The following is a 20,814-nucleotide window of genomic DNA, read 5'->3' as shown; positions in this document are numbered from 1 at the left end:
TTTAGTAAAGTGGCTTTCATTTGTAACCCCGACAAAAGTCATTCCAGTATATTGTGGAGTCGGATGCCTAAATGAAATGCATTTAAGGGAAGATTGGAAAAAAAGAATCAGAGATATGAAATACAAACCACTCTTTATAAGAATTGTGCTGTTAAACATGAGCAGAAGAATGGGGGTGGCAGCTAGAGGAACATAGACGTATAGGAGGCTTCCTTTTTAACCTGGAAGATATTATAGCAGATGTATATGGCTTGTGCTTACTGGAGTGATCCAGGAGAGTTAAAACTCATGGTCACTTGAAGTAAATGGTTATGAATTTAAACTTAGACCGTGAACCACGTCCAGGCTCAGAGGGTCTGTTACAAGTCAGGTGCAAGTACACTTTAACTATGATTAGAGTTTGGCGAGGGGAAGGTGACAAAGTGAAGAGGGTGCAAGAAAGTTGTCAGTGTTCACACACAGAAGATATAATATGGGGATGTAGAATTTAGACTGGGTTAGGAGGGTAGGAAGAGTAGGAAGATGCATATACATAGAATCATAATTATCTGTGATGATATTCCCTTATAGTTGAGGGAATAGAACATAAGAATGCATAGTTTCGTGATTCTTGTAGCAGGAGGGTTTTCTTAGAAGCAGGCCAGTAATAAGACTGGGGTAATTATGGAAATGCATCCAACTGAAGGTGGAAGCACAGTGGTTAACATCAAGAGGAGAGGAAAATGGAGAACAACTGTTAAGTATCAGAACAGGCTACCCAGAGAGGCAAAGACTATGTGTCATGTGTTTTTTTCCAATTAAGATTACAACATTAACGCAAAGACAAACTAGAGTTGATGTCACAGGTCGGGTTTTACATAGGGCTGACTCTGCATGTGTAATGTGTGTAGTGGGTACAGGGTCCCATTTTTTAGCCTTGTACTTAGTGTAATTCTCCGCTATTACAGTCTTGAGACTTAAAACAATTTTTGTACAAGGATTTTTTGTGGTATCCTGCAGAGGGCAAGGTCAACTCCCAAACCCAAAATTGATTCAGATATTGAAACTGATGATGCCACACATGCACCAAGAGGCTATGAAAAGTTTTGTTACTCACATAATTATGTTTTTTTCAGGAGAGCAGGATAGGTTTCCAAGCTGGTGCAAAATGGCTTAGATGAATGAGGGGCAAATGGCACTGGTTTTTTTTTGTTTGTTTGTTTGTTTTTTTTATTTTATTTATTTATGATAAGCACACAGTGAGAGAGAGAGGCAGAGACATAGGTAGAGGGAGAAGCAGGCTCCATGCACCGCTGCGCCACCCAGGGATCCCGGCACTGGCTTTTATTGTGATTAAGAGACAGATTTTTTTTGGAGGCGCCTGGGTGGCTCAGTTAGTTAAATGTCTGCCTTTGGCTCAGGCCATGACTCCAGAGTCCTGGAATTGAGCCCCACATTGTGCTCCCTGCTCAGTGGGGGTCTGCCTCTCCCTTTCTCTGAGCCCCTCCCCCTGCTTTTGCTCTCTCTTTCATTCTTTCTCAAACAAATAAAGAAAATTTTAAATTAAAAAAAAAAAAGGGGGATCCCTGGGTGGCGCAGCGGTTTAGCGCCTGCCTTTGACCCAGGGCGCGATCCTGGAGACCCGGGATCGAATCCCACGTCGGGCTCCCGGTGCATGGAGCCTGCTTCTCTCTCTGCCTGTGTCTCTGCCTCTCTCTCTCTGTGTCTATCATGAATAAATAAATAAAAATTAAAAAAAAAAAAAAAAAAAAAGGAGATATACTGGCATGAGAATCTTCACAGCATAGCGGAGTTTGCTTGACTTGCACTTTCCCATCTGGTGCCTTAGGAGGGAGTACAAGCTTTCTTATAGGCTTGAAAGACATCAGCGATCAATTATAAATAATGCAGCCAGACTCTATTAAAAGAGGTCTTCAGGATTTTATTTTGCACTGATCCCACAAATTATGTAACCAGTCTTGGTTTCATATAAGCAGATTCTGAGACAAAAGATGGTTTTTTAGGGATTCACTATTGTGAAGGGAAGGGGGAAAAAGCAAGATGGAACAGGAGGGATCAGATTGCCACCTATGCCCAACAAAGGTGTTCCCCATCAACATTCCCTTGTATGAGGCAAATAACCATGCTTTTATTTCATCATGTGCTCATTTATAGATGTGGAATGGGACGCTCTTCAGAGTTAGGGGGTCTAATCCTTCTCTAAAGAGGGATCCGGTCAGGTTCATCCCCACCTACCAGAGTTGGGAATCTTTTCAGTATCTCTGTAGTTGTCATAGGTTTTGAATATGAAAATATTTGATTATTTTTCATAAATTGAATATAAATCAGTCTGAAATAAAGACCTTAGAGGTATTCATATTAATAGGTCACTAGATAGGGTATAGGATTGCTGTCAACAAAGTAGCATTCAGACCTCACCTCCATCATTTGTTAAACATATAACTTATCAGATATGGAAAGGTCAGCTTCTTTCAGTGTTAGCTTGTTTAATGCAAATAATAATAATACAAATCCATGTTGTTTTGAGGAACAAAAAATGTGAAATAACTGTTGAAGAATAAAGGTTTTATGTAAATGTTAGTTGTTATTTTCATTTAGACCTTCATAGTATAAACCTTGTGACATCTCTAGGCTGCTCAAAATTGTATTCTTTGGCAACGGAAGAAGCTTATAATTTGAGTTAATTCAGCAAATTGCATTCTATTTTGCCCTTTCTGTTAATAATTTTTTAAGAGCAAGTTATATAGTTATGCTAAAACTTCTATGCTTATTGTTGAAAAAGAAACAGGCCCCAAATGGAGTCCCCTGTGCTAATTCCACCAATTTGAGACTTAATATCTAACTTAATTGCAGCTTCAACCTCTCCCCAGAGAAGAATTTTAACCAGTCAATCTGGAGTTACCTGGTCAGCACTAGTGAGGTAATCTGCATGATAGACTCCTGCACTTCCCTAATGGAAGGTGACTTTGCCACAAACAATCTACCCTTTGTATTAACTTCCTCGCCCCACCCCCTCCTGCCAATAAATCTTCCATTTTGTACAGCTCCTTAGTGCTCCTTTGTATCTACTAGGTGAGATGCTGCCTCATTCATGAATCACTGAATAAAGCCAATAACATCTTTAAAATTTACTCAGTTGGGTTTTGTTTTTTAACACCACCAGTAAGTATATCTTAGTATATCTACTTTATTTAATAAACTAAACTGAGATCATCCACAGATGATAATCAATAGTAAAAATAATAGAAATTTAAATTGATCACAGTGTATTTCTTACTCATTTTAGTGTCTTAACAAAGGTTACTGGTGTCTTATATAAGATATGAAGATTTTGTTTTTCTCAAATTGAATTGAAAGAATACTTCTGTTTAACTTCTGTTTCTTCTTCTTATACTGTCATTTATGGCCTTTTGAAGAGCTTTTTGAAGTTAAATCCATGTGTATTTGACATTCTCCACAGCTCTGAATTTCTTTAACTATAAATACAAATATAAAGAAAGTTTGAATCATCACCCAGGTCACCAATGATAAATTATGATTGCAATTTAGTCAGGGCTCTACCTCATGTATATATAGACAAGTCTTCAGTTCATACTTAAAACACTTATTTTAAGTGAATAGAAAATGAAATAAACAAATCTTGAGTTTGAAAGATAAAACTCTGTAGTTTGCCCCTAATTCTCCTGTAAACTGAGTTGTGTAATCCCATAATGTTTCTGGAATTTTATAAAGAAAGACCCATTGCATCATAATATTGTCTTTGTTTCTTTCAGGTTCTCATTTTTAAAAATCAAAGTCTAAAGATAGGGTTGAGTGTTTAAAATTAAAATGTTTCATCACTTCAAATTCTGTGACTGTTCCTTTTCTTATACTGTTTAGTGTCTTGCAGGCAAACCTGTCCCAATTACACACAAACAGATTTGTCATTCCTGGTCTCTGAAATAGCTTGATATATAGTTGGAGATAGAAAGTGTATATATTTGTATTTATGTGGGATTGAAGATGCTAAGTAGAACTGTGCTCACACTCTAGATAGGGATCTTTAATAGGAAAATAGTCATTTTAGAACCTGATCCATGAACCTGTTTCTCCATTACATATTTGTTTATTTTAGAACTTATTTAAGAAAACAAAGGAGATATTTAGCTCCCTGACATTTTGAAATAAGCTCTTATGTGGGTATCCAACACCACAATGCAGGAATTTTTGTAAATGTCTAGGGAAAAAAAAAGAAAGAAATTACTGTTCTCAATTACTCCTTCTTTTCTCCTCTCTGTTACACTGTGCTAGGTATAGATATCCTATATTATCCCTGACTAAGAATTGTAAAATGTTATACTATTAAAGTGGTAGAATTTGTGCCTTTCCTGAGAGTACATCCTATTGACAAAGCCCTGCACCAAACATGGATCTTTAAATGGAGGAAATATTTGATATTTTTATATGACCTTCCTAAAAGTCTATACCTTGATAAAGGGAGACAGAAAGAGATAATGGGAGCCATCAAGAATATAGGCAGAAAGGTAGCTTTAAAAGTATATTTGTATTTGATTCATTTGATACTCAAAGAAAAGTTGGCCTTATTATCAATGTTCTTAACTTGATACTTACTCTGCCCCTTCATAGCTGTTAAAAAGATTAAAAGTCATGATCACAGCACTTGAAAAGAACAATGCAAATTCATTTTGGCTAATTTGATATCTTAAAATAGACTATCATAAAAATCACTCCAGAAAGATGAGAATCTATTTTTAAATGCTTCCAGAAAAAAAAGCAGTCTATCTTCTTTAGTTTATCTGTCCTGACCAAGAAGAAAAAGACTGCCTAATTCTAAATCTAATTTTTAATTCTGCTATTTAATCTCATACTTTTATGCTGGATCTTAGTGAAAATGTGAACTTACTACTCTCAGAAGCATAAGAGAGAAGCATAACTTCTCAAACTCTTATTTTCTTTCAGTTTCTGCATCCCCTTTTCTGGTTTTGATTACTCAAATCATGGTCCCTGCACAGTTGACATAGAATCACCTCACATGTTGTTTAGAATGCAGATTCCTACAGACCAGAATATTTGGAAGTATAACAGAGAACCTACCTTTTAATATTTTTTTTCAAATAGTTAATGATCTAATATTTTTAATGCTCAGAACCATTTTGTACTGATTACTCGTGAATTTGCCCTGATGTTTTAATTATCATAATTATAATTTTACCATGAATTCTCATCAAATTACCTCCTTAAATTATTCATCATATTCTGATGATACCAACCAATAAAAACTTAGAATTTTGTCATAATTGGTCAAAATAGTCATTCCACCCCATTGGATCTATAAAGTCATTCAACAAATCCAAACTATATCTATTGAGCACTTTTTCTAGTGTTCTATATATTAAACATACAGCAATAAAACACATAAACAATAACTCATTCCCTTGTGCCACTTACTTTCTAGTAAGGAAGGGCACAGGCAATGAATGAATGAGTAAAACTAAGACGATAGTGCTAAGCAGAGTGACATTTGTGTGATATGCCCACGGGAGAGTTTTAAGCAAATAATGACCTGGTTTCATCAATTTTGAAAGTCTTTCTGCTCTCTGTAGAACATATTGCAGGAACAAGGACACAAGTAGGGAAACCAGACAGAAATTACTGCAATAATATCAGGAAGAAATGATGATGGCTTGGACCAGGGTTACAGTATGATTCTGGATATATTTTATAGATTCAGTAATATATTCTGATATTTGAATATGGGATATGAGAAATAAGTCATGTTTCCTCCAAGGTACTTTTGACCTAAATAACTGCAACTGGAGGGTTTGCATTGAGTCAAAGAACACTACAGGTAGAACCAGTTTGGAGAGATCAACAGATCGATTACCAACATGTCCAGTCTACGAATTCTATGAGACAATCAAGTGGAAAAATCAAGTATCCAGATAGAAAGAGGGGTCTCCTGGTCAAATGAAAAATTCAGACTGGATCATATAAAGGCATTTAAAAGCATCAGACCGGATTAAGTCAAGAACAGAAAGAAGAGAAGTAGCCCAAAGAAAGTCTCTGGAGAAATCCATTTCAAAGTTCTGGTGCCAAAGCAATGAGTAGGGGCTCTCATGCCCTGTTTCAAATATTATTTACAGGTCAACTTAAGATATAGAATAAGAATTCCCCCATTAGATTTATCAACATGGAAGAATTGGTGACTTTGCTGTGAGCATTTTTAGTGAAGTAGAGGATGAGAAGTTATAGCCTGGTTAGAATGAATTTAATAGAAAATAAGAAGAAAATTTGTCTTTCGAGAATACATACTTGCCACAGTGCCTGGGTGGCTGAGTCTGTTAAACTAATGACTCTTGATTTTGCCTCAGGTCATGATCTCAGGGTCCTGGGATTGAGTCCCTTGCCTGACTCTGTGCTCAGCGTGGAGTCTGCTTGTCCCTCTCCCTCTGCTCTTCCCCTTGCTCATTTGCTCTCTCTCTCTCAAATAAATAAAAAACATTAAAAATATATATAAATATGTATACACACACACACACACACACTTGCCACGCTCAGTTTTGCACTTTCCATGTCATTCAATGAACAACCTATAATTTCTGCTTTTTCTCAACCCAGATCACTTCAATTGATAGATTAAATATAAATATACACTTACAAATATTTATTCTTTTATTGATGATTCACAGTCTACATTATCTGCCTCGTTGTTACTGGGAACTTTGATAAAATTAAATCTATCCTATATTTCCTAACATGATTTCTGAAAATTTTTTATACAGGTGGATGTACTCCTATTTGCAAGATATATAGTTTTATGTATATTTATATTTAATATTTATATAAAATATACTTATATATAATTGAATAAGTAATGTTTTTATATATAAGTAAGATGACATGTCAACAGATTTACGGCAACTTTATCTTATTTATTTTCTATTAACTCAGTTGAATTTTTCAACTTTTCTAACAACCAAATGCAACATGTACAAAACTAAGTACAACATTTTCTACCACAAACCACCTCTTGCTTGTCTGACACTATTAATAGCAGCATTGTAACATTTCAAAAAACTTAATTTTCTGAGGACCGTTTAAGTTGAATAAAATAAACTAAACTCCATTTGTGGATGCTTAAAATATATAGGGAGAGCAATATATGTCAATAACATGAGCAAAATAATGACTTATGTCAACAGTTCAATAAGTTAATTCTATTTAAAAATGCAGTAATTTACCATCTTTAAAACTATTCCCATCCCAAGTGGTTAAAATACATTTTAAGAAACAAAGGTACCAACTCTTAGCTATCCAAAATCCTCAGTTCTACAGAATGAAACACTTTCAAGTATTATCTTTCCCAGACTGCAGATTAAAATTTGCTAGTAACTTAAATAATAAAATTTAATTCAAATATTCACAGACACGTTCACATTTATTATTTCAACTGTTTAATTTTCCTCTGTGTGCATGTATTAATTAATTAATGTGCTGGCCTTCCTGTGTGATGACTTGCTTAGAAAGGTAGAATTATTAATAAAGAATATTTCTCTTGCTTTAGCATATTTAGGGCAAAGACCAAATGCTTGAAATATTTAAACTTATTTTAGCTTATGACAAGCCTAAAAAGAGCAGGAAATGTGTCCCAGATACACTATATAAGATAAAAATTGAGAAAGCAGTGACACAAAACCTGGCCAAGAAACAAATAATGCACACACACAAAAATAATTTTTTAAAGTCCATTTCCTTTTAACACTGGGATAACTAAAGAGAAAAACATCCTCCTCCTCTCCTTCTCCCACCTCCTTTTCCTCTCTTCTTCTCCCTCCTCATAGTGGTAAGTTGAGTAGACTCAAAACTTCAGAATATATATAAAGGTCATATAACCATTTGAAGAAAGAAAGATTCTGTCTTAATTTAAGAGCTGCTACTGGGGGATCCCTGGGTGGCTCAGTGGTTTAGCACCTGCCTTCGGCCCAGGGTGTGGTCCTGGAGTCCCAGGATGGAGTCCCGCATTGGGCTTCCTGCATGGAGCCTGCTTCTCCCTCTGCCTGTGTCTCTGCCTCTCTCTCTCTCTCTCTCTCTGTCTCTCATGAATAAATAAATAATATATATATATTTAAAGACCTGCTACTGGAATCCAAAAGAATCACATTCCTTTAAAAAAATACATTAGCAAAATACTTTGGGGAAAAAGCATACTTTAGTAGTCTATAATGAACTACTGATTTCTACTTATCATCCTCATGAATTGCAGTAATCCTTATTTGAAAAAGTGGTTGGGGAAACTATATCTTCTATTGTCAACATCTTAATTCTGTAAGAACATTCTTCTCCATACAGATATGAACTAGGTCGGTTATGCCTTAGACATGATAGACAGAGTAAGTCAGATATAATGTTATAGTATAATACGAATATGTTATTATACCAACCCCATTGTAAAATAAAATTCTGAATATGTGTTTAATGGAAGAAGGAATCCAAAAGGCAAAAGTGCTTAGGGCTTAGGTATTCATAATGTGACCATGGACTCTGAATTGAATCATTCAAACCATGTCTCATGCTTATTCTATTACCAGATGGAGAGAAATTTCCTCCTCCTTTTTGCTAAAAGTAAAGCTAAGCCCCTTCACCTTTGAGTTTCTAAGAGAAACTTAGAAACAAAAGGAAACAAAAGGTAGGAAGAGGTTTTGAAATCATACTATTTATATTTCTTCTTATTTAAAAAAATTTCATTCTACTTCTGAAAGGTTCTTTGGTCAATAGACACAGATCTACTACCTTGAAAACTGCAGAAACAGACAAATGTATCCCCTCTGCAGAGGACAGTATACTGCTCAGAAGCAAGGTGGAATATGCAAAGATCACATGCTTTGGATTCATATGTTATATCTCAGCTCTGGTGATTTTTTTTAAAGATTTTATTTATTTATTCATGAGAGACAGAGAGAGAGAGAGAGAGAGAGAGGCAGAGACACAGGCAGAGGGAGAAGCAGGCTCCATGCAGGGAGCCGGATGCTGTACTTGATCCTGGGATTCCAGGACCACGCCCTGGGCCTAAGGCTGACGCTAAACTGAGTCACCCAGGGATCCCTAGCCCTGGTGATTTTAAGTGTATAAGTTTTGGTAATTTTCATAACATCTCTATTCCATCTTTTCCCAGTATGTTAAAAGAAAAGTGTCATGTGCTGTAACAGGATTTTTATGTATGTAACTGGCAATGCCTAGCTCAAAGAGGCATTCTCTTCAATATCTGTATAGCAGCAAATGTCTCCACTCTTCACCAAACTGCTCAGAACAAGAGCTCTTGGGGTTCCTGGGTAACCCATTCGGCCATGATCCCAGGGTCCTGAGATAGAGTCCCACATCAGGCTCCCTGCTTATCAGGGAGTCTGCTTCTCCCTATGCCCCTCCCCCTGCTCATGCTCTCACACTCTCTCTCTCCCAAATAAATATTTATTTATTTATCTCCCAAATAAACAATATATTTCTTCTGGACCATATTATTAGACTTCAAATAGCTCTTTGTTAACTCTTTATTCTATAATATGTATGCTACTTAGATGCTGAGTTATTTTTTTAAATAAAAATCAAATCAAAATATCACCAATCCTTCCAAAAGAGTACACATCATTTGTAAGATATGGCCTTCAAAATATTCCATGATATGGCCTTTATCTCTCTGACTTCAGGTCTTAACTTTCTAGCTGAAATGGGTCTTTTAGACTTCCATTTAAATTTATGTGAACTAGGGATCCCTGGGTGGTGCAGCGGTTTGGCGCCTGTCTTTGGCCTAGGGCACGATCCTGGAGACCCGGGATCGATTCCCACGTCGGGCTCCCGGTGCATGGATGCTTCTCTCTGCCTGTGTCTCTGCCTCTCTTTCTCTCTCTGTGACTTTCATAAATAAATAAAAAAAATATTAAAAAATAAATAAATAAATAAATTTATGTGAACTGTCTAGATATTTTCACACCTTTTCTGTAAACCTAAAACTTTTCTAAAATAAAAAGTTAAATAATTATATATTTTTAAAGATTTTATTTATTTATTCACGAGAGACACACACAGAGAGAGAGGTAGAGACAGGCTGAGGAAGAAGCAGGCTCTCCACAAGGAGCCTGGTGTGGGACTCGATCCCAGATCCTGGGATCACGCCCTGGGCCAAAGGCAGATGCTCAACCACTGAGCCACCCAGGCCTCCCCGGTTCACATATATTTTAATTTTTTTTAATTTTTATTTATTTATGATAGTCACAGAGACAGAGAGAGAGAGGCAGAGACACAGGCAGAGGGAGAAGCAGGCTCCATGCACCGGGAGCCCGACGTGGGATTCGATCCCGAGTCTCCAGGATCGCGCCCTGGGCCAAAGGCAGGCGCCAAACCGCTGCGCCACCCAGGGAACCCGGTTCACATATATTTTATACCCATTTCCTCTATCACTCGCATTTAACATCAGTGTGGAATATTTGTCATAATTAATGAGCCAATATTGATAACATTATTATTAAGTTCTATAATAAGATGTTCTCAGTTTTCACTTAATGTACTTTTTTACTCTAGGGTATCATCTGGATATGATACAACTAAATGCTACATTACATTTAGTTGTTACATCCCTTTATGTATCTCCTGATGTGATAATTTCTCAGATTACATGACCATGATGGGTTTAAGGATTATTGGTAAGGTATATTGAAGGATGTCCCTCAGTTGGAATTTTTCTGATACTTTTGTCATGACTAAACTGAAGTCATGAAATTTAACAGAAAGACCACAGAGGGATCTTTTTACAAAAAAAAGATAAACATGTAAAACCAAACTGATTTTCTGATAATACTTATGACCAATGCTTTGTATCTTGAAACAGCAATATTATTATTTTCATCAACATGTTCAGCGACTGTGTGTGCATATGGGAAAAAAAAGCAAAGCAAAACACAGATAGCATGTGATTCTTATCTCACAATTCATCAACGGTACATGATACCAACACAATTAACCACTATTGATGCTACTATTCATGACTTTACTAAGATCATTTTTGTCAGTTCTCCCCACTGCAATCTTACGCTCCCCCTACTTCCATAATGCGTTCTTGGAAAGGAAGTCATAATATGCATCCCACACTGAAGAGATACAGAATTATGCTCTGCTTCCTTGAGTATGGAATATCTACATAAATTACTTGGGATTCTTTCTAATGGGATATTTGCCTATTCTCATTAATACATTCATAATAGTATAGATTTATGGATATTTAAATTTGAGGTTTTAATTCAAAACCATTTTATCATGTTGCTCATATAGTTCCATCTTTAATGACTCTCCCTTTGACACACCTCATCATTTTATGTTCTTTTGTTTTTTGGGGGAAGTTGTTAGCATTTGTTTGCCTTCTGGCCCCATAAGATGCTCCAGTACTCATTTTTTGTATTCCCTGCACCACTCATAGAATCAACAATTTCTCCATGAAGCCCTTAATACTCTTATTGGAGGATGGAGTATGGTTTTGGGAACCAAGATCTGGGTACTAGGTATGCTCATTGTTACCAAGGTGTCATTATTTCTATGCCTTCTCTACTGGCAGAACAATGCAATCCATGGACATGTTAACTCATGTTTGCACATGTATCAGTACCTATTTCTCCTTGTATCTGTATATAAATATTAAAATAAATGAGTTGATACTATGTATTCAACTCTAGTGCTCTTGGATGTTTCCAATCTTCTTCCCTTGCTTTTCTGTAACCTGCCATCATAGCAGTGAAACTGAGATCAACCATACACCTGTCATTAACTTAATTGTACAGTGTACATGTAAAATGTGTCCAGAATTGTTAATCCATATCCCCATGAAAAACAACTTTGCCAGCTAAGGTGCTATATCCAGTTCATTTTGCCTTTAGTTCTACAGACTCTACTCATTTCCAAAGTTACTTAGGTCAGCACCCTTTTATCTCAACACTTTCACAGAGGTTATTTCATATGTTCTTTAGATATTTTATCACAGTCCACATTGCATCCTGACATCCAACTCCTAAATGATTTCTTAAATTTGCATACATTAAGATCCACTGCTTGTGCTGTAAAGTCATGTGGGTTTTGATTAATGCATTGTGCTATATCTATACTATTATATTCACATACAGAATACTTTCACCATCCTAAATTTCCAGTGTTTACCTATTCAATCCATCTTCTCCCCAAATTCCTGTTTCCCATCTCTGCATTCTTGTCTCTGCTAGAATTTCATTTTTGTTTATTTTGTCTTGATAATTCATTTCTTTTTATTGCTAAATAGTGTGTCATTGTACGACTGTACCTCAGTTTATTCATTTACAGATTTATGCATTTATTTATTGAAGGATAGCTTGATTGTTTCTACTTAGGGGCCATTATGAACAAAGGCTCTATAAACATTCACATACAGGTTTTGGCTGGAAATACGTTTTCTTTTTTTTTTTTAATTTATTTATGATAGTCAGAGAGAAAGAGAGGCAGAGACACAGGCAGAGAAGCAGGCTCCATGCACCGGGAGCCCGACGTGGGAATCCATCCCGGGTCTCCAGGATCGCGCCCTAGGCCAAAGGCAGGCGCCAAACCGCTGCGCCACCCAGGGATCCCTGGAAATACGTTTTCAATTCGATTGAGTAACCTATACTCAGTGAGCACTGGATCATACGATAAGACTTGGTTTAGTTTTGCAAGAAATGGCCAAGTAGCCTGCTAAAGTAGCTATATCATTTTTCATTCCCACCAGCTATGAAATTCATACCATAAATAAATGTTCCTATTAATCCACATCTCCAAAGTATTTGGTATGTCAGTGTTTGAGATTTTAGCTGTTGTCATAGATGTGTTATAATATTTCATCTTGTATTAGTTTACATTTTCCTGATAACAAATGTTACACATCTTGTCACATGCTTATTTAATATCTTTATATCTTCCTTGGTGAGATGTCTATTTGTATTTTTTGCCCATTTTTAATTGCTGTTTTATATAGTTGAGTTTTGAAACTTTTTTGCATATTTAGATTCTAGTTCTTTGTTGGATATGTGTTTAGCAAAGATATTCTCTTAGCCTGTAGCTTGGATTCGTGTAGGGGGAGGGGGTTGATATTTCAACAGCATTCTTCACATTTTAAGAGTCATTTTAGGGCAGCCCCGGTGGCTCAGCAGATTGGTGCTGACTTCAACCCAGGGCAGGATCCTGGAGCCCAGGATGGAGTCCCACGTGGGGCTCCCTGTGTGAAGCCTGTTTCTCCCTCTGCCTGTGTCTCTACCTCTCTGTCTCTAATGAATAAATGAATAAAATCTGCAAAAAAAAAAAAAAAAGTCATTTTATTTTTTAAGTCCAACTGCACTATTTTTTTTTTTTTTTTTTATTCAAGAATTGTGCTTGGAGTGCCTGGGTGGCTCAGTCAGTTAAGTATGTGCCTTCAGCTCAGGTCATGATCCCAGAATCCTGGGATCAAGACCTGCATCAGGCTCCCTACCCATGAGAGAGCCTGCTTCTCCCTCTCTGTCTGTCTTTCTTTCCCCCACTCTTCCCATCTCTGCTCATGTTCATGCACTCTCTCTCAAGTAAATAAATAAAATCTAAAAAAAAATAATTGTCACTTTTTGTATTGTATCAAAAACAACATGAAAGCCAAAGTCATCTTAATATTTTCCTATGCCTTCTAAAAGTTTTATAATTTTGCATTTTATATTTCTATGATATATTTTGTGAAATTTGTAGAAGATGGGGGTGCCTGGATGGTTCAGTTGGTTGAGCTCTGCCATCAACTCAGGTCATGACCTGCAATCCCAGACTGAGCCCCACATAAGGCTTCTTGCTCAGCGAGGAGTTTGCTCCTCTCTCTCTCTGTCTCTCTCAATCTCTCTCTCTCTGTTCCTCTGCTGCTCCCCACTTCTCATTCTCTTTCTCTCTCTCTTCTCAAATAAATAAATAAATCTATAAAAAATAGTATAAGATGTAAGGTCTGTGCCTAGGTTCACAGTTGTTGTATATTGATATCTAATTTTTCCAGCACCATTTTTGAAAAGACTAGACTTCCTCCACTGAATTGCCTTAGCAGCCTTATAAAAAAATAGTTTAAAAAATTAGTTTATAATATTTGTTTTCATTTATCTAGGCTCTCTATTCTGTTCCATTGATCTTTGTGTTCACTCTTATGCCAACGCGGAGTCTCTTGTTTATGGTAGCTTTATAGTAAATTTTAAAAACAGATTATGTGAGCCCTCTTACTGGGTTCTTCATCTATAATATTTTGTTGGCTATTCTAAATTCTTTGCCTTTCCATATAAATTTTAAAATTAGTGTTTTGATATTAAAAAATAATTTATTGGGAGCTTAATTGGGATTGCATTGAAATTATAGATAAAGTCAGGAGGAATTGACATCTTAATATTGATAGTGCCAATCTATAAAAATGTAATACCTTTTCATTTATTTAGATCTTCTTGGATTTCTTTTATCAGAGTTTTGTTTTGTTATGTTTGAGTTTCAGCATAAAATTCCTATTTATATTTTTTTTAGATTTACATCTAAGTAGTTATTCTGTGGGGCTCGGGAACTAGGGCTATTATTACTATAAATGCTATTTTTTTTTTTTTTTGTATTTCAAATCCCACATATCCACTGTTTTTTTTTCTTTTTTCCAATATAAAAACAAAGCAACCTTGAATTCCTCCTGTGAAACAACCTTGTTAACAACACCATTGTCCAAATGTTTTTGATTGTGCACTTCTATCAGGAAGAACTTTTGACCTGTACTTTTGATATCTATGTATCTGTTTACTTGTAAAGTTTTTACAATTTTGTTCTACTAATACATTCTTTATTATATAAAACATGCAAAAAATAGATAATTGAAAAGTGTGAAAAAAATCAATTGACCTTAGATGTGAGGGTTTATTTCTAAGTTCTCAAGTTTTATTCTATTGGTCTATATGTCCATTCTTATGCTAATACCACAGCAACTTAACCTGGCTATGCAATTTCTTATCTTTCCCAAGAGTTTATTAATTTTAGTAGGTTCTTTTGTTTTCCTAATATATACATCTGGGATTGTAAATTCCCTTTAAGCACTGCTGCAAGGAGCTTTTTCTGCAGATATTTTAATAAATATATTTTCATTTTAAATTAATTGAAAATTTTTGAAAAAAATTTCTCTTGAGGGTTCTTTTTCACATGGGTATTTCAGAAGTGCGTTGCTAATTTCCCAATATTTGGGAATTATCATGATTGTTTTTCAGCTAACTGATTTGTAGTTTAATTCTATTGTGGTCTAAGAAATTTTATATATTTATAAAAATACATATAATATATATATATATATATATATTGTCCTAGAATATAATGTCCTAGAATAAGATTTATCTTGGTTAATATTTTTTATCTTAGTTAATATTTTACATTAGCCTGAAAGGATTGCATATTCTACTATTGTTAAATGTAGTATTCTATAAATGTTAATTAGATAAAGTTGATTGATAGAGCTGTTAAGGACATCTATATTCTTACTGATTTCTGTCTGATTTATCAATTACTAACAAAGAGTTGAAGTTCCCAATAATGATAGTGGATTTGATGATTTCTCTTTTATTTTTTATCAGTTTTGCCTCATAATTTTGACACTCTTTTGTTAAGATGCATTCACATTTAAGATTATTATGTCTTCTTGGAAAATTAACCCTTTCATCATTAGGTAGTGAGTCCCTTTATTTCCAAGAATGTTCCTTGTTCTGAAGTCTGAAATTAGTATAGCTACTCTGGCTTTCTTTGATTAGTATTATTGTGGTATAACTTTCTTTATCCCTTTACTTTTAACCTGGGTCTTTATATTTCAAGTGGGTTTTTTGAGCCTAACATATTTTTTTTAGCTAATCTGACAATATCTTCATTTTCATTGGTGTATTTAGATCATTCATGTTAATAATGATTAACTTGTCTGAATACATATTTAACATGTTTTTTATTGGTTTCTAATCATTTATTTGTTCTTTGATTCTTTTTTCCATTCATTTTCAGCCTTCTTTGGCTTTGTTTTTTTTTTTGTTTTGTTTTTTTGTTTTTTTGTTTTTTTGTTTTTTTGTTTTTTTCTTCTTTGGCTTTGGTTCAACATTTTATATCATTCAATCTTCTACTATAAGAGATACAGAGTATTTCTTCGTACATTATACTTCTTTGTAAAATGTTTTTACTTTTTCGCAAAATGTTTTTAGTGTATGCTTGAATAGTATACAGATTAAAATATAGAACATCACTGCATTAATTTAAATAATTGTGTATTCTTTATGTTAAAATTGAACTTAAGGTCATGGATTCCAAAAACACAATTCTGCAAGACTAGCAAGATAAACCAGGAATTTGAAGACATGGAAATAGACTATGAACTCAAAATTTGATGCCAAGTTATGTGGTAAATTTAGTTTAGACAGCATGAGAAGTATTTTTCCCTTATTGATTCACCTACCCTTTCCTTTCTTTAGCCCCCAATATTAACTTTCTTGACCTAAACTGAATGTCTGTAATTCTTAAATCTTTACAAAATAATTGTAATGAGGAGACTTGATGTATATTTGGTACATGAGTGGGCTGGTAAAATGCAGCATCCTCATTTTTTAAAACTTCAGTGTTTTTACTGACAAAACATAATGAGTTATAAAAAGGACACAGGACATATGCTCTTATGTCTCAGAATTGTATTGGTAACATTTTTTAAAATTTGAGCTCTGAGGAGAATTTAAATATGTCTGTTTAGATTTATGCCTATATTCTGAGTGAGCACAGACACACACAAAAGTATAACAAAACAAAAAACAAATCTCCTTGAATAATGCTCACTCTACATATGTATGTATGTTTGTGCAAATGTGTGTGTTTTGTGGAGTAGAAATAGGGTGTAAATGTGTAAAGAAATAGGGTTGGCCTTGATGAGAAATAGGGTGTAAATGTGTAAAGAAATAGGGTTGGCCTTGATGAGAAAGAAATTGGATATATAATTGACTCTTTTGGCTTTTTTTTTTTTTTTTGTATATTTTTTAATTGGAGTTCAATTTGCCAACATATACTATAACACCCAGTGCTCATCCCGTCAAGTGTCCCTCTCAGTGCCCATCACTCAGTCACTCTTAAACAACACAAAGGTTTGGGCACCAACTCCCTGTACAGTTGAAAATCTGGGAATAGCTTTTGACTCTTCCCAGAACTTAACTGCTCTCGACTGGGAGACTTACCCACAATGTAAACAACTGATTAACACATATTCTGTATGTCATATGTATTATATATTGTATTCTTACAGTAAAGTAGTTAAAGAGAAACTGTTAGTAAGAAAATCATAAGGAATAGAAAATACATTTATAGTATTGTGCTGTATTTACTGAAAAACAAATCCACATATAAGTGGATCCATGCAACTCAAACCCATGTTGTTCGCAGGCCAACTTTATAGAATTCAAAAATATCAAGGTTATGTTAATCACAATTTCCTCCTTCATAATCATCCCTCAACCCCAAATATCACAAACCCATAGGACTTTTACTCTGGATTCTAAATGTACTTAAGACTATTACCCCCAATGAAATAGGATTGCTCTCTAGCCCCAGCTTCCAAATAGATAAGATGGACTAGGGGCAGTTTACATTTCAGTTATAAAGGTTACTTTTCTATGATTCCTTGAGTGCTTTATATAAGTCTATAATATGGAAAATATTTCATCTAAATACATATTGATCCTCAAGCTAAACTTTGGGTTTAAATATACTTCTACATACCTTTTATGTGAAAATATTATCAAGTAAAAGGTATGGAAAAATGAGGTGGAAAGTATATTGATTGAAATATATTAAAAAAAGAGAAATATATTTTACAAACTTCAAAAAATACATCCTAGATTTTAATTGCATATCTTCTGATTTTATTGACTACATCATTTTTAAGAATTAAATATCATTTTTGGTTAAATCATTAAGAGAGACAGATCATTAGAAGAAAATCAGAAAATATTTGAAGGTATAAAAACTGAAAGTACTTTTATAAATATAGAGTATTTTTATATGTATAATTTGTATGTATTGGTGAATCTATATATACATATGTACCATATATTCACATATGTATTCATGTATGTGTATATGCATGAATATATTAATATACTTATACATTATATACATATATTATGAAATATTTATATATACATATGCTATGAAATAGATATTACAAAAACTGAATCATATTGTTTTCCACTGGTTTCTTCACTGATATTATGAATACTTTTCTATGACTATAACTATAGGCTCTACATCATGATTTCTAAGGGCTACATGGTATTTTGCTAAGTGAACATGCTGTTTCTTTATACATAATCTCCTGTTGTTGGGCATTTAGCTTTTAGACAATTGTATCTTATTAAAAAAAAACCCTCTGTGGTAAATATTTTAGTAATTGTATATTCTGTAGCCGTATAATTATTTCTGTAGCATAGACTATAAGATAATTTTTGGATCTCATGGTATGTTCATTTTTAATATTTAAAGACTGTACTCAATATTTTTCAATTTTAATTGCATTCAATTTATTGTGCAAATATACATTTGTTAAAAATTGTTGTATGTGTTTAAATTTTTATTTAAATTCTAGAAAAATTGTTGGATTTAAAATTTTTTCAATTTGAATAGAATCTCAACCTAATTTGAACATAAATGTCTATTTTATGGAAAATAATAAAATATAGAGTTCTGGTTTTTAAAAATATGCAAATATTCAAAATCCCAAAAAGCATATATAAAATATATTTGACCTTATATCAAGTTATAAATAGTGACATTCCATAGGGCCTTTCAACACTGCATATGCAACAATAGTGTCACTTTGGGTTGTGGTTGTCGAATCGTTCTCTACACTCACTAGCTCAGTGGTTTTCCATCTCACAGCCTGGCAGCAAAGCCTATCAATCTTGGATTCTCAATAAAGTTATAGATTGCTAACTCCCATAGGTCTTCTGGATTATTCTTAAACCCAAAAATATTAAGTCTGGATATGCCAATCTATAATATTTACACATGTTTTGTTTCTCTTTAACTTACTATACTTCAAATGGCCAGATATATTCTTGTTCTCATTAAATCATCATTTAAGTATTAAAAAAATTACTATTTCAAATTCAGAATAATATTTTTTAGTAGATATAAATGCAAAGGTGCTCAAATTGCTAAGAAAAAAGTTACATTTGAGATAAAGACTTGAAGAATCTTGCAGTACCTGGAAATATGGAATATTAAAAATTTATTATAAAAAAACTTTTCTGACATCAAGGACTTTTAATAAGTAATAACATCTTTCCTAATTGAATTCCTTTCTAAAACTTCACCATCTTGAAACATAAAAAACAGGACTACATTTTATAAAGGTTACATTTGTTTTCACATCTGGAAAAGAATTAAATCAATAGGCATATTTGGAAGAACAAAAATTGGATAGAATATTCCACTGGGTGAAGAAAAAGGAGATACCGCAAGGTAAAAGTAGATGTTAACAGACTAATGATCATTTTTTAATAACAGAGGGACCTTTCTGTGAAAAAAAAAAAACCAATATATTTTTTTCATTGCTGTCTTCTCTTTCAGCTAACCTTTGAATGAGAGAAACTTCTGCTGATGTCAAATGACCACAAGGATATTAACAACTGGACTTGGAGCCTGTCGGCCGCTGTTGGGTATGTCTCCTTTACCAAGCTGGCTTTCTTCACTACTGCCACTGACCTTGCAAACAGCTCCGACAAAGGTCGGAATGGATTCATTGATCAGCTAGACCAAGCATATGACAGTCTGTGCCTTAATTGAATCCCAAAAGGGGGCAGACTGGGTTTTTATTACAGAGGCCAGCCGATAGCACTCATTAAAAGCTCCACAGACTGTGTGGTTTACTAATTAGTTTATTATACAGACACCTTGACGATGGGCAAAGTTGTCATTTTGCCCTTTATCGCACAGGGGATGTTGTTAAAAGTTTAATCAGCTAACACTGACCAAGTTAGCTTGGCAGGCTGTGGATGGTCATTACTGAGGTCACCCCTGCTGTAGCAATTCTGACAGGGTCACAGCATGAACTTACAATAAAGAGAGTGTTACATAAGGTAAGAGCACACCTGAAAGGGACCCCAGAAAAGAGATGTGCTCTGCGGGGAGTAGGAAACAGATGGGCTGTTAGGACAAGTGAATCCTTTTAAAGTTTATCTTTGCCTGCCCTGTTTAACATATGCTTTCTGAAAAGATGGGGGCATACAACAATCACTTTGATATGTTCATCAGAATAAGATTGGTAACAGGTTTTTTTGACCAAATATAGGGGTACCTGACTAAAAATTATTTCCCTGTGTTTTATTTAAGATTTACATAGTTCCAGGCAAGCAAGGGAAATATTTTATACTGTTTAAACTTGCCCTACTTGTACCAGAAAACATTTAAAAAGCCCTATTATAGACTATTATTATTATTATTATTAATCTGAAAATCATTTTGAGTACTGCCCAATTGTATAAGAAGATTCTCAAATTTAACACGTTTGTCTCATTTCTTCAGAGGTTCTAATTTTTCAAATGGGTTAATTTCTAAAATGTTTAACATTTAAGGAAATTTTTCTTTTCATGTCTAAGCAGTTTTATACAGTGAGTGAAGTATGCATGAATCCACTTTATGCATTTGCTAAAGACTCCATAGACGAATATATTATATGTCTGGTTAAAAACTTATTGATAAATTCAAAATATAGGCAATGTATGAATAAATGTA

General features: G+C 34.3%; 1 long non-coding RNA gene across 2 annotated transcripts in view; it reads left to right on the top strand.

Moving 5' to 3' along the window:
• Window positions 1-20,814, top strand: part of LOC144297649 (uncharacterized) — a 185,876-nt gene that overhangs the window by 151,942 nt on the left and 13,120 nt on the right. For both annotated transcript variants that reach the window (XR_013364604.1, XR_013364601.1), the window contains exon 4: window positions 19,651-19,739. This is a non-coding gene — a long non-coding RNA (uncharacterized LOC144297649). The remainder of the gene's footprint in view (window positions 1-19,650; window positions 19,740-20,814) is intronic.

Source organism: Canis aureus, chromosome 25, assembly GCF_053574225.1.
Source record: "Canis aureus isolate CA01 chromosome 25, VMU_Caureus_v.1.0, whole genome shotgun sequence".
Lineage (NCBI taxonomy): Eukaryota > Metazoa > Chordata > Mammalia > Carnivora > Canidae > Canis > Canis aureus.
Note: the sequence above shows the minus strand (reverse complement) of the source record. Positions and strands in the feature narration are given on the sequence as shown.